The following is a 12,043-nucleotide window of genomic DNA, read 5'->3' as shown; positions in this document are numbered from 1 at the left end:
CTGCAAGTGTATGCCCTCTGCAATTTCTTTTTGGAGGCACTCAGAGCTATGAGTGTTCCTCTTAGCACTGCTTTCATTATGTTTAATAAGTTTTGGTATGTTGTGCATTCATTTTCATTAAATTCTAAAAAGTCTTTATTTCCTTTTTGACCAAATTATCATTGAGTAGGGTGTTGTTCATCTTCCATGTGTATGTAGGTTTTATGTTCTTTTTGTTGTTATTGAAGACCAGCTTTAGTCTGTGGTGATCTGATAGGATGCATGGGATTATTTCAGTCTTCTTATATCTGTTTAATCCTGCTTTGTGACCGATTATATGGTTAATTTTGGAGAAGTTACTATGAGGTGCCTAGAAGAACGTAAATTCTTTTGTTTTAAGATGAAATGTTCTATATATATATATATCTGTTAAATCCATTTGGTACATAACTTCTGTTATTTTAAATGTATCTCTGTTTAGTTTCTGTTTCCATGACCTGCCCATTGCTGAGAGTGGGGTGTTGAAATCTCCCACTACTATTGTGTGAGGTGCAATGTGTGCTTTAGTAAAGCTTCTTTTATGAATGTGGTTGTCCTTGCATTTGGAGCATAGATGTTCAGAATTCAGAGTTCCTCATGGTATATTTTTTCCTTTAACGAGTATGAAGCACCCTTCCTTATCTTTTTTGAAAACTTTTGGTAGAAAGTTGATTTTTTTCGATATTAGAATGGCTACTCCAGCTTGTTTCTTGGGACCATTTGCTTGGAAAATTGTTTTTCAGCCTCTTACTCTGAGGTAGTGTCTGTCTTTATCACTGAGGTATGTTTCCTGTATGCAGCAAAATGCTGGGTCTATGTTAGTCTTTGTCTTTTGGGGGGGTGGGAATTGAGTCCATTGATGTTAAGAGATATTAAGAAAAAGTGATTATTGCTTTCTGTTATTTTTGTTGTTAGAGGTGGAATTATGTTTAGTGTGGCTATCATTTTTTGGCTTTGTTAAAAGATTACTTTCTTGCCTTTTCTAGGGTTTAGTTTCCCTCCTTGTGTTGGAATTTTATATCTATTATCCTTTTTAGAGCTGTATTTGTGGAAAGATATTTTGTTTGGAATATTTGTTATGGAATATCTTGGTTTCTCCATCTATGGTAATTGAGAGTTTTACTGGGTATAGTAACCTGGGCTGGCATTTGTTTTCTCTTAGTGTCTGTATGACATCTGCCCATGATCTTCTACCTTTCATAGACTGTGGTGAGAAGTCTGGTGTAATACTTTTTTTTTCTTTTTCTTTTTTTCTTTTCTTTTTTTTTTTTTTTTTTTTTTTTTTTTTTTTTTTTTTTTTTTTGCGACAGGGTTTCTTTGTATGGTCCTGGCTGTCCTGGAACTCATTCTGTAGACCATGCTGGCCTCGAATTCAGAAATCTACCTGCCTCTGCCTCCCAAGTGCTAGGGTTAAAGGCATGTGCCACCACTGCCCAGCCTGGTATAATTCGGATATGTCTGCTATTACATGTTACTTAAACTTTTCCCCTATTGCTTTTAATACTTTCTTTGTTTTGTGCATTCGGTCTTTTGATTATCATCTGACAGGAGAAATTTCTCTTCTGGTCCAGTCTATTTGGAGTTCTGTAGGCTTCTTGTATGTTCATGGGCATCTCTTTCTTCAATTTAGAAAAGTTGGGAGAGGGTGGAGTGGCAAGCAGTGGAAGAGGGGAAGCAACAGGGGTTTGTTCTTGTTTTTTCTTTTGTTTTGGAGAGGAAACTGGGAAAGGAAAAATCATATGACATGTAAATAAAAAATATCTAATAAAAAATAAAAAAAAAGAAGTTTTCTTTTATAATTTTGTTGAAGATATGTACTGGCCCTATAAGTTGGGAAGCTTTGCTCTCTTCTATACCTATTATCATTAGGTTTTGTATTCTCATTGTGTCCTGGATTTCCTTTATGTCTTGGGTTAGGAGCCTTTTGCATTTCACATTTTCTTTGTTGTGTCAATGTTTTCAATGGTACTTTCTGCATCTGAGATTCTCTCCTCTATCTATTGTATTCTGTTAGTGATGCTTGCATCTATGACTCATGATCTCTTTCCTAGGTTTTCTAACTCCAAAGTTCTCTCCCTTTGCGATTTCTTTATTGTTTCTACTTCCATTTTTAGATCCTGGATCTAAAAATAAGGAATTATGTTCAATTCCTTTACCTGTTTGGTTGTATTTTTCTGTAATTCTCTAAGGGATTTTTGTGTTTACTCTTTAACATCTTCTACTTGTTTACCTGTATTTCTTTGAGGGAGTTTTTTATGCCCTTCTTAAAATCCTCTATCAGCATCATGAGATGTGATTTTAAATTCAAATCTTGTTTTCCAGTTTTTGAGGGTAACCAGGACTTGCTGTTGTGGGAGAACTGGGTTCTGATGATGCCATGTAACCTTTGTTTCTGTAGCTTATGTTCTTGTGCTTGCCTTCTGCCATCTGGTTATCTCTGGTGTTAGTTTGTCTTACTGTTTCTGGCTGGAGCTTGTCCCTCCTGTGGGCCTGTAAGCCTGTGTCAGCACTCCTGGGAGACCAGCTCTCTCCTGGTGGAACTTGTATACAGAGGGCTTTGGAACAGCCCAAGCTCCAGGTGCTGCTGGTGCCTAGAAGGATCCTGTCCCAGCTGCTCCACTGTTCCTGTGCCTTGTGAGCTCCTCACCATTCCCACCCTGGAGAGTTATTGGAGAGAAAGTTGCTATCTCACCTCAGAGCCTGGGAGTGAGAACACTCCTAAGAGAAGAACTCTTTCCTGGTGGGAACTGTCTACAGAGTGCTGTGGAACAGCCTCCACTTCAGGCTGCAGAAGACGACCAGGTGGATTCCATCCTAGATGCTCCACTGTTCTTGTGTCCTGTTCCAGCTCTGCTCCAGACAGTTATTGGAGAGATAGTGGAGATCTCACCTCTTGTTCAGGAGTGAGAGCACTCCTGGGAGACCAGCTCTCTCCTGGCCAGACTGGTGCACAGCAGCCTGTGGAATAGCCTCAGTTCCTGGGTACATATGGCAACTTGTGAAAACAATTTTTATACAGCATTGAGATCTCCTGGGAGTTGAACTTCCTCTGTGATCCTGTGATCCTGGGTATTTCAGTGTACCTGGGAGTCAGGATCCCACCTGGTGTTGTAGGAGTGGGTGCAGAGCCAGAGCCCCAGGTCTGCTCTAGGTGCACGTTCAGACTGGGAGGAACCTGTGCCACTGGCTGGGCAGTGGTTCCTGCATCCCTGGACCCTGGGGAACCCAATTACTCTGAGTTTTGTGGCAGATGTTGTGGCCTCCTCACCTCTGATCCTGGGTGTGTTAGAGCACCTGGGAGTGAAGCTTCCTCTGGGTGTTTTGGGACTGGTTTCAGAGCCAGAACCCGAGGTCCCCAGTTGGGTATTAATTAATAGTCACTGAAATACAAGTTCTCCAAAAGAGTGGAACACCTTGGCTTAGCACATAACATAGTAAACAGCATTATGATTTGTATTGGTGCTGCTGTCTAGTGCTTCTGCCATCCCATTAAAATTAGTTTTGTCAAGATGACTCCTTACCTTCATAACACCAAGGCCAGTGGACACTGATAAGTCTCTCTTATTATTGAGTCTTTTTTTTTTTTTTTTTTTTTGAGACAGGGTTTCTCTGTATAGCCCTGGCTGTCCTGGAACTCACTGTGTAGACCAGGCTGGCCTCGAACTCAGAAATCCACCTGTCTCTGCCTCCCAAGTGCTGGAATTAAAGTCGTGTGCCACCACTGCCCCGCTATTATTTAGTCCTGATTATGAACTGAGAAGTAGAATTGATGACAACCTGTACATTTCTTTTTATTTTTCATGTTTTCAGTAATTCCACATGTGTAATAATCTCATCTTTTAGTCATATCTCTTTTACTTTTGATAAACAATTCTTAAATATTGGTGTGTTGAATTCCTCCATTGAACTTTTTCCTCAACTTTTTATTTCTCCTAGTAGATTGATATGTTTCCACTTTAAAAAATGTCAACTATAGGTACAATTTAAGCTTTGAAGACTGAAAAGTAACCAATAATTTTACTCAGCTGGGATATCTATAAACCATGTCTCTGGGGGGGGGGGGGGAACGATGACACTCATATCATAATTTGGTTGTAGGCAGCAGTTGTCAAATTGGACTTAAGGCCTGTTCAGCAGGAAGGAAATGATGCTTGGTATTGGAAATGTAGCTAAGCAGCTATGTCTAATGAGCACATGACTTTGGGAGGAGAACTTACTAATTTTACTGAACCACCATAATTCTTAATTCATATACTTAATTCATATACTAACAAAAAATTAAATTTTCACCCCTCCTAAAACAAAGTTCTCTTTTCAATGAATGGAGACCATTACAGAAAACTACAACAGGGCAAACTGCAGATAGCAGCCAATCATGGGTTCTCAACCACAGTGGATGTATTGACAAAGTAACTCTTGTACCTAAGGCTCAAGAAACATCATGAAAGAGGTGGTAGAAGGCTTGGAAGAGCCAGAAGACTAGGAAGTCTGATCTGAGATGTGTCTCCTAGAAATGACAGGGAAGCTTCACCTGTGATATCTCAATAATATGGCTGTCTAAACAAGACCTGTGCCTCTGGGTGCTGGTGGCACACGCCTTTAATCCCAGCACTTGGGAAACAGAGGCAAGCGTATTTCTGAGTTTGAGCCAGCCTGGTCTACATAGTGAGTTTCAGGACAGCCAGAGAAACCCTGTCTCAAAACAAAACAAAACAAAACAAAACAAAAACAAAAATCCCCCAAGACCTGTACAAAGACAATATTAACAGAGGGGAGATTTTTATAGTCTCTACCCATGTACTACAGACAACTAAGAAACACTGAGAAAGAATTAGCTGTTTTTTTTTCTTTTTCTTCTTTTCAGATATGAGCTTCCTAACTGGTTATCTAATACTAAGTGGTCATCTGTGAAATCATATATAGATATATGTCTACATACATCTGCATCATATACATTATACATATACATATACATATACATCATATACATGAACATGCATATACACATTGTGGTAGTTTGAATATGCCTGGCCTAGGGAGTGACAGGTGCTATTAGGAAGTGTGGCCTTGTTGAATTAAGTGTGGCCTTACTGGATGAAGTGTGTCACAGTGGGGTGGGCAATGAGACCCTCCTCCTAACCATGTGGGAGCCAGTCTTCTCCTAGTGCCCTTCAGATGATGATGTAGAACTCTCAGCTCCTCTTGTACTGTGACTGCCTAGAGATTACCATGTTCCCACCTTGATTGGACCTCTGAACCTGTAATAAGCAATCCCTTATTAAATGTTGTCTTTATAAGAGTTGCCTTGGTCACGGTGTCTATTCACAACAGTAATATCCTAATAAGACACATCAAATATATATATACATACACATATACATACATGTATGTAATACTAAAGAGACTCAGCAACATACATTTATTATACACACAACATACATGTGTGAATCAAGATACAAGGGATTTGTGAGAAAAAGCTATGGGAAGGGTTAGCATCAGAAAAGTCTAAGGGAAAAATAATATATTTTAATTAAAAATTAAAATACCAACTGTATAATCTATATACTGATTTTTTGTATAAACTTTACTGTATACATTATGCCAGTTCAACTCACCACTGAGTATAATCCCAGGCAACAGCATATATAACAGTATATTAGTTCACACATGGTTTAAGAATAGAAGAGAATACATGCAAAGTAAAACTAGCATGTGTGAGAGACATTCCTCATTAGTCTCCATGCCAATGTTTTGAACATCTTTAGTAAATCACACAAGCTATTCCATCATATCTCATAAAATATTAAAACACGTAGAAAATGGTTATTGACTTTCTTTCAACCTTTGGTCACTATTGCCCATTCCACGTCAAATTTTCTAGCAACCTTTCTTCACAGCTCTCTAAAGCTCATCTCAGGAATAGTAGTTATATTCAAATTCACATTGTAAATGTATATTGTGACGTATTGTGATGGTCTGTTAAAATTTTTTATCATACGTGTTTACATTTAGTATTTCATTTCTCATAAATTTTCAGGACACACATTTTAAAGACAACTTACCAGCTTGATCCAGTGGCATTGTGAAAAGCGGGGTCCTGGTAAATGCTGATTATATGGAGTCCTGGTAAATGCTGATTATATGGGGTCCTGGTAAATGCTGATTATATCTTTTAGGGAAAATTATGTTTAAGACAATCATCCATCCTTTAATAGTAATACCATATGGATAATATTCACAGATTTTTAAGTTAAATGAGATGGATTTAGTCTCTCTTCAGATATTATAATATTTGTGAATCTATCCACCTATTCCTTTCTATTTTTATGATCACTAGAATAATTAATTTTGAAGAATTATATTTAGAAAGTCCTGATTAAGCTAGGATTATATATTCATAATTGTCTCTTTTGTGGAACCAAAGATGACTAATGAGAAAAATATACTCTAGAGTTTGTTGAAGGTGTTATATTAATGAGCTCCTTCAAGCTTGCTGATTCCAAGTCTTATTTCAATTGCGACTTTTCCCACTTTGTTTTAATAGGTGTTATGGAGTCCTGAATTCCTTATTTTATACTTGTTTCTATACCTCTATAAAGATAAAGAAAATTCTGTTTTTAAGGTTTTTGTTTTTGTTTTTTTATTTTTTTATTTTTTATTTTATTTTTTTTGTTTATTTATTTATTTATTTTTTTGAGACAGGGTTTTTCTGTATAGCCCTGGCTGTGCTGGACTCACTCTGTAGACCAGGTTGTCCTTGAACTCAGAAATCCACCTGCCTCTGCCTCCCAAGTACTTGGACTAAAAGCATTTGCCACCATTGCAGGCCTGTTTTTATGTTTTAAGCAATATAGTTTCTGATGGAAAATATATTGAAGTCATACATCAGATCATTTGACTCCTTACATAAATATTGGGAAGCTTTATTAGCAGGAATTAAAGTTAAAAATTGTAAGCTGATTGCTGTGAGATGCATCATATGTTCCTTCTGATATTTTCTATTATTATTCCTAGCTGTGTATTGCTGTTCCTATATGAAGTTAATACTTCTATGCTCACTGACACAAGTTTGTCCATGTGGCTTGTGTCAATAATGCTGGTGCCTCCTGACAAAAACTTTGACTCATGTAAGTCTGAGATTGACCATCACTTTGTCATACCATCGTCAAAAGAAAGGAGAAAGAAACAAAGGAAGAATGAAATGAAGAAAGGGAGAAAGAAAGAAAGAAAGAAAGAAAGGAAGGAAGAAAGAAAGAAAGAAAGAAAGAAAGAAAGGACAGAAAGAGCAGAACAGAATAGAACTTAGTACATGTAGAACAGAACTTAGCACATGTTTTCCTTACTTAAATTGACATACCAGGGGAATAATGATAGTTTACCCAAATAGGGTTAGAACCTTCAGCCTGCATGCTAGGTAGAAAAGAGATGTGAAGCAAGGCTCTAGTTGATCAGACACTGACATACAACTGAATAAGAAATAACTTTTTATATGCATGCTATGGAAAATTCTAAGTGGTTTGTTAACAGGCAAGAACATGGTGAAAATTAGCTAACATACTCATTGCACTAGGTCATAATCAAAAGCAAGGCTGTTTTGCTGTCTCTCTTCTTATAATGATAAGCATATCTAGTGTATTGTGTGTTTTCAAAGCTTTGATAGTCAGACAAAAATACAGCTTCTTTGTGCAAGCTGGGAGATGATATAATTCTTTAGCCTCAGCTTATGTACTAAGACTATGTTTATATATATAAAGTTCAACTTCTTTCCTTTTGTTCTTCATTTAACATTGCTTAATTGTTTACAAAAGACATTCTAACAATGACTACTATACTATCAATACAAAGGAATATATACTAGTATTGTTCTTTGTGAGTGTTCAGAATCTAACTTACAACATTCTACAACAAATATTGTATACAGTAATAGCTTACTCCACATGAGGTTATAGTTAGTATGTTTTTATTTTCCCCAAACCTTACAATTAATAAAACCTACCATTGGATTCTGCATCATAATAGGTTACAATTTTACTAAAATATCTTAAAAAGTATAGTAAATTAGCCTTGTTCTGTACAAACTCCCTGAGATAATCTTATGAAAGTTCTGTACACTAGACTATATTAGCTCCAATCCCATTTTGAAAGCCTTTTTCTTCCTAAATTAGAACTCCAAACTGCTTTTTCTCCATGACTTTGAAATCAAATGAACAGTTTCTTAAAATTTCAAGAGGTTTTATTGATTACGTAGTGTAAGACATTTAGCTAATTAAGGTAAAAATAAAACCTAGAAGGCCCTTGGCTCTGTGAAGATTCTATGCCCCAGGGTAGGGGAATGCCAGGGCCAGTAAGCAGGAGAGGGTGGGGTGATCAGCAGGAGGAGGGGGAGGGAACAGGGGTTTGTTTTAGTTTTAGTTTTTGTTTTTTTATTTTATTTTATTTTATTTTTATTTTTATTTTTTTTGGGGGGGGGAGACCTGGGAAAGGAGATATTGTAAATAAAGAAAACATCTAATTATAAAAAAAAAAAAACATAGAAGAAGAGACTGTATATTCAAGGTACCTCTTAGATGTTTGAGTGTATAATTTGAAGTGAGACACATGAATTTACAGTGTAGTCTTTTTCTTGTTTTCTTGTTGCCTTTTGACATTTAATATTGCCCTTAAACATTATTTTTTCCCTTTACAGTATGATGACATTGTAAGATTATATTAGATGTGTGATATATAACACTTAGAATATTGTTGTTCAAATAATTTATATTTTGGCTCAAATTGACCTATCTGTATCTATCTATCTATCTATCTATCTATCTATCTATCTATCTATCTATCTATCTATCTATAGGGAGATGTATATCTGCTTTAAAAAGACGCTGAAATCACAGAAGCAAACAAATTCATTTGTACAAGACAAGGTATAATTATGTTCCAAAAGGCATCCTCATTTCTGGAAATTACGATCCTGTAACCAAGCTGCTTAGGATATAAATACAAAGAACTCTTCTTCATCCCTACTAGCATGCTGTACTACTTATGCAGCAAAACAAAGATTTCACTTTAGTTGATCCCATCTTTTGTTAATCACAGCTGACTCTTCAGCTCTTTCAAAGTACCACATAAATGACCCTGATAGAGTCTTTACTTCCCTGTCTAGCTTGAGAAGGTGAGTCGCCATCATTTGCATTGCTCTTGCCATTCTCACCTTTCAACTTGTCATGTCATATCCCACTAAATTCTGAGTAGTCAATCAGTTTTCCAGCTCAAAGTTTCAAACACATCCAAAGTTCTCCCCAAAACAACAGAGTCAGATCTGTTGCAGCAATACCCCGTTCTTGGCATCAAATTTTATCCTATAAGGTTTTGATTGCTGTGATTAAACACCATAATCATATAAAACTTTGGATGAAAGAGGTCATTTCCTCTTAAACTTCACAGTAATAGTTTATCTCTAAGGGAGGACAGGGCAGGAAGTCAAGGAAGGAAGCACTGGGTAAAGTTGGTTACAAGGATGAACAAGCTTCCTTATAGCTTTGGATCCCATGCCTAGTGGTGACACTACTATCAGTCAATCAGGCCTTTCCATATCCATCAATAATTAAGAAGATGACCTACAGATTTACCTTCAGGAACTTTTATGGAGACATTTTTTTTCAATTGAGTGTTCATCTTTTCAAGTGATTCTAGGTCATGTCAAGTTGACATAAAACTAACCAGTGTAACTATTTACATAGTCATGCCTCATATGACCTTTTCTAAATAAGTACTAAGGATCGTACTTGTGGTTCCATGGTCCTACTGCAGCTGGGATCTGTGTTACGTGGGTGACCCATGTTACAATCAAAGGCCATACAGAAGTACATGGTCTGTGCTGCAGTCTGAGGCCACATTGGGTTCCATGGGCCATGCCGCTTCCATGGACCCTACTGATCTAAGTGGCCTGTCCTGACACTTGAGACCATGTTGGTGGTCTCTGAGGACCTTGTGTGGGTTTGTGGTACTACTGCAACTAGGACGTGTGTATGCCTGTGATCCATGTTCCTGCTGACTATGAAGATCATGGAGACTGCTTTTGCTTTGAAATTGATGACAACACACATACAATTGAGAAGGAAAGGTATGGAAGGCCTCTATGACAACCTCAACCCTCACCTCAACTCCTCCCCATTCCTAAAAACATAACAGCTTAGACAAGAAGTGACACAAGAGAACTCTTAAAAGATATGATGGGGTGCTGAATTGTAGATCTCTACAGTTGATAGCTTCTTGTGAGGGTACAGAAGGGGAAGGACTCAGTTCTACTTAAAGGACAAGCTACTGAGAGTTTGACAATGTTCCAGTGAATATATAGATGACACAAATTGAATTTTTAAAAAATTTATACCTCCATGCAAGGATTTGGAATTACTTCTGTTAGAAGTGGCTATAACACATCTACCTTCTCAGCATGGCTCAGTGTTATTTTCTAATATTCTATTAAATTGATGTTTATTAGATTTTCAGAAGAATAAACTTTGCAAAGCACAGCACATAAAGAAATTTTATAGTAACTCTATGATTTGAAAAGATACTCTCAAGCAGGGTAATAAATCTTAATTACACAGCAAAAGCTGTTGAGTGCATATAGTCCTTAGTCTTATTCTATTGAATACTTAAAACGCTCTATTTTTATTTCACTCAATTTTAAGCCTTCTCTTGGCAAGTTATTTGGGTGACTAAACTGTGTTTACTCCACTTGCCTTGCTGGTAATATGTGAAATCCAAAGCCAGATTATTAGTTGTATTATTAATATTTATTCTGTGTAACTGAGAACAACTATTTCCATTGTATTTAATAGATTTCTCTGAAATCTGTAGACAGAGTGTACTTGTTTTTAGCATTGATACCTACATTTCATCTTTTTACTTATTTGATTAATAAGGCATACATTCCCTTAATAGCAAGAGTTGTCAACTTTGTGGGTCATGACTCCAATAGGGTTCACATATCAAATATTCTGCATACCAGATATGTACATTATGATTACATTATGTAACAGTCTAACAACAGTTTTAAAGTAGCAACAAAAGTCATTTTATATTTGGGTATCAGCATAAAATGAGAAACTATATTATAGGGATTGTAGCATTGGGAAGGCTGTAAACCACAGTTGTAAAATATAATGTCTAAATCTGAGGTTTCATTTTATCTTAAATTTTAAATTTATTTATTTTATTTTTATATATGCCTGGATGTATGAACTTGTATGCATACCTAGTGCCTGTCGAGGCCAGAAGAGAGCAACAGATAGATCCTCTGGAACTAGAATTATAGATGATTTTGAGCCACCATATAGGTGCTGGAAATTCAACTGGATTGTCTGGAAGATCAACAAGTATTCTAAACCACTAAACCCTCTTTTCAGGCCTACAAACTGAGGTTTTAGAACATGTTCTTCAAGTTCTCTGACTTGCCTCCCATCATGGAGGAGGCTCAGATCAGTCCTTAGAGAGTCTGTGGTACTAGTTATTGTACTAGTACTACTAGATATTGGATCTCCTCCAGGTCTTGAGCTTTCCCAGCAACATAAACAACCTTTACCCACTCTGTCCTCTCTGAATCCCCTGAACACAGTGTAATCATTTAGAACCATAGTGTGGATCAAGTTCTTGTGTACCAGTAGCCTGGAACACTGCTTTTTTATTCATGTACTTATTGCTTATTCATGTTGCAACAAACAAACAAACAAACAAAACCACAGCAGCACAAATTAAAAAAAAAAACCTAAATAATGAGGTTTCTAATTTCTGACAAATGCTTTCTTACTAAAATGGCGTTATTTTGGGATGATTTATTAGTATTATAACTAAGGTTCATAATCTGTGAAACAATTCAATGGTATGTTTACAATAACCTATGTTAAATATGAACTGACTAGTAAGAATATTTAACTTCATGTATGAAAGTGATCACCTAAATAGAGACTGAAATCAATGTACGGATGGACTACCCTTCAACCAAAACGCTTGAGACTGAAATCAATGTACG

The sequence above is a fragment of the Mastomys coucha genome, unplaced genomic scaffold (genome assembly GCF_008632895.1).
Source record: "Mastomys coucha isolate ucsf_1 unplaced genomic scaffold, UCSF_Mcou_1 pScaffold2, whole genome shotgun sequence".
In the NCBI taxonomy this organism is placed as follows: domain Eukaryota; kingdom Metazoa; phylum Chordata; class Mammalia; order Rodentia; family Muridae; genus Mastomys; species Mastomys coucha.
The sequence above is the reverse complement of the archived record's forward strand: the minus strand, read 5'-3'. Positions refer to the sequence as shown.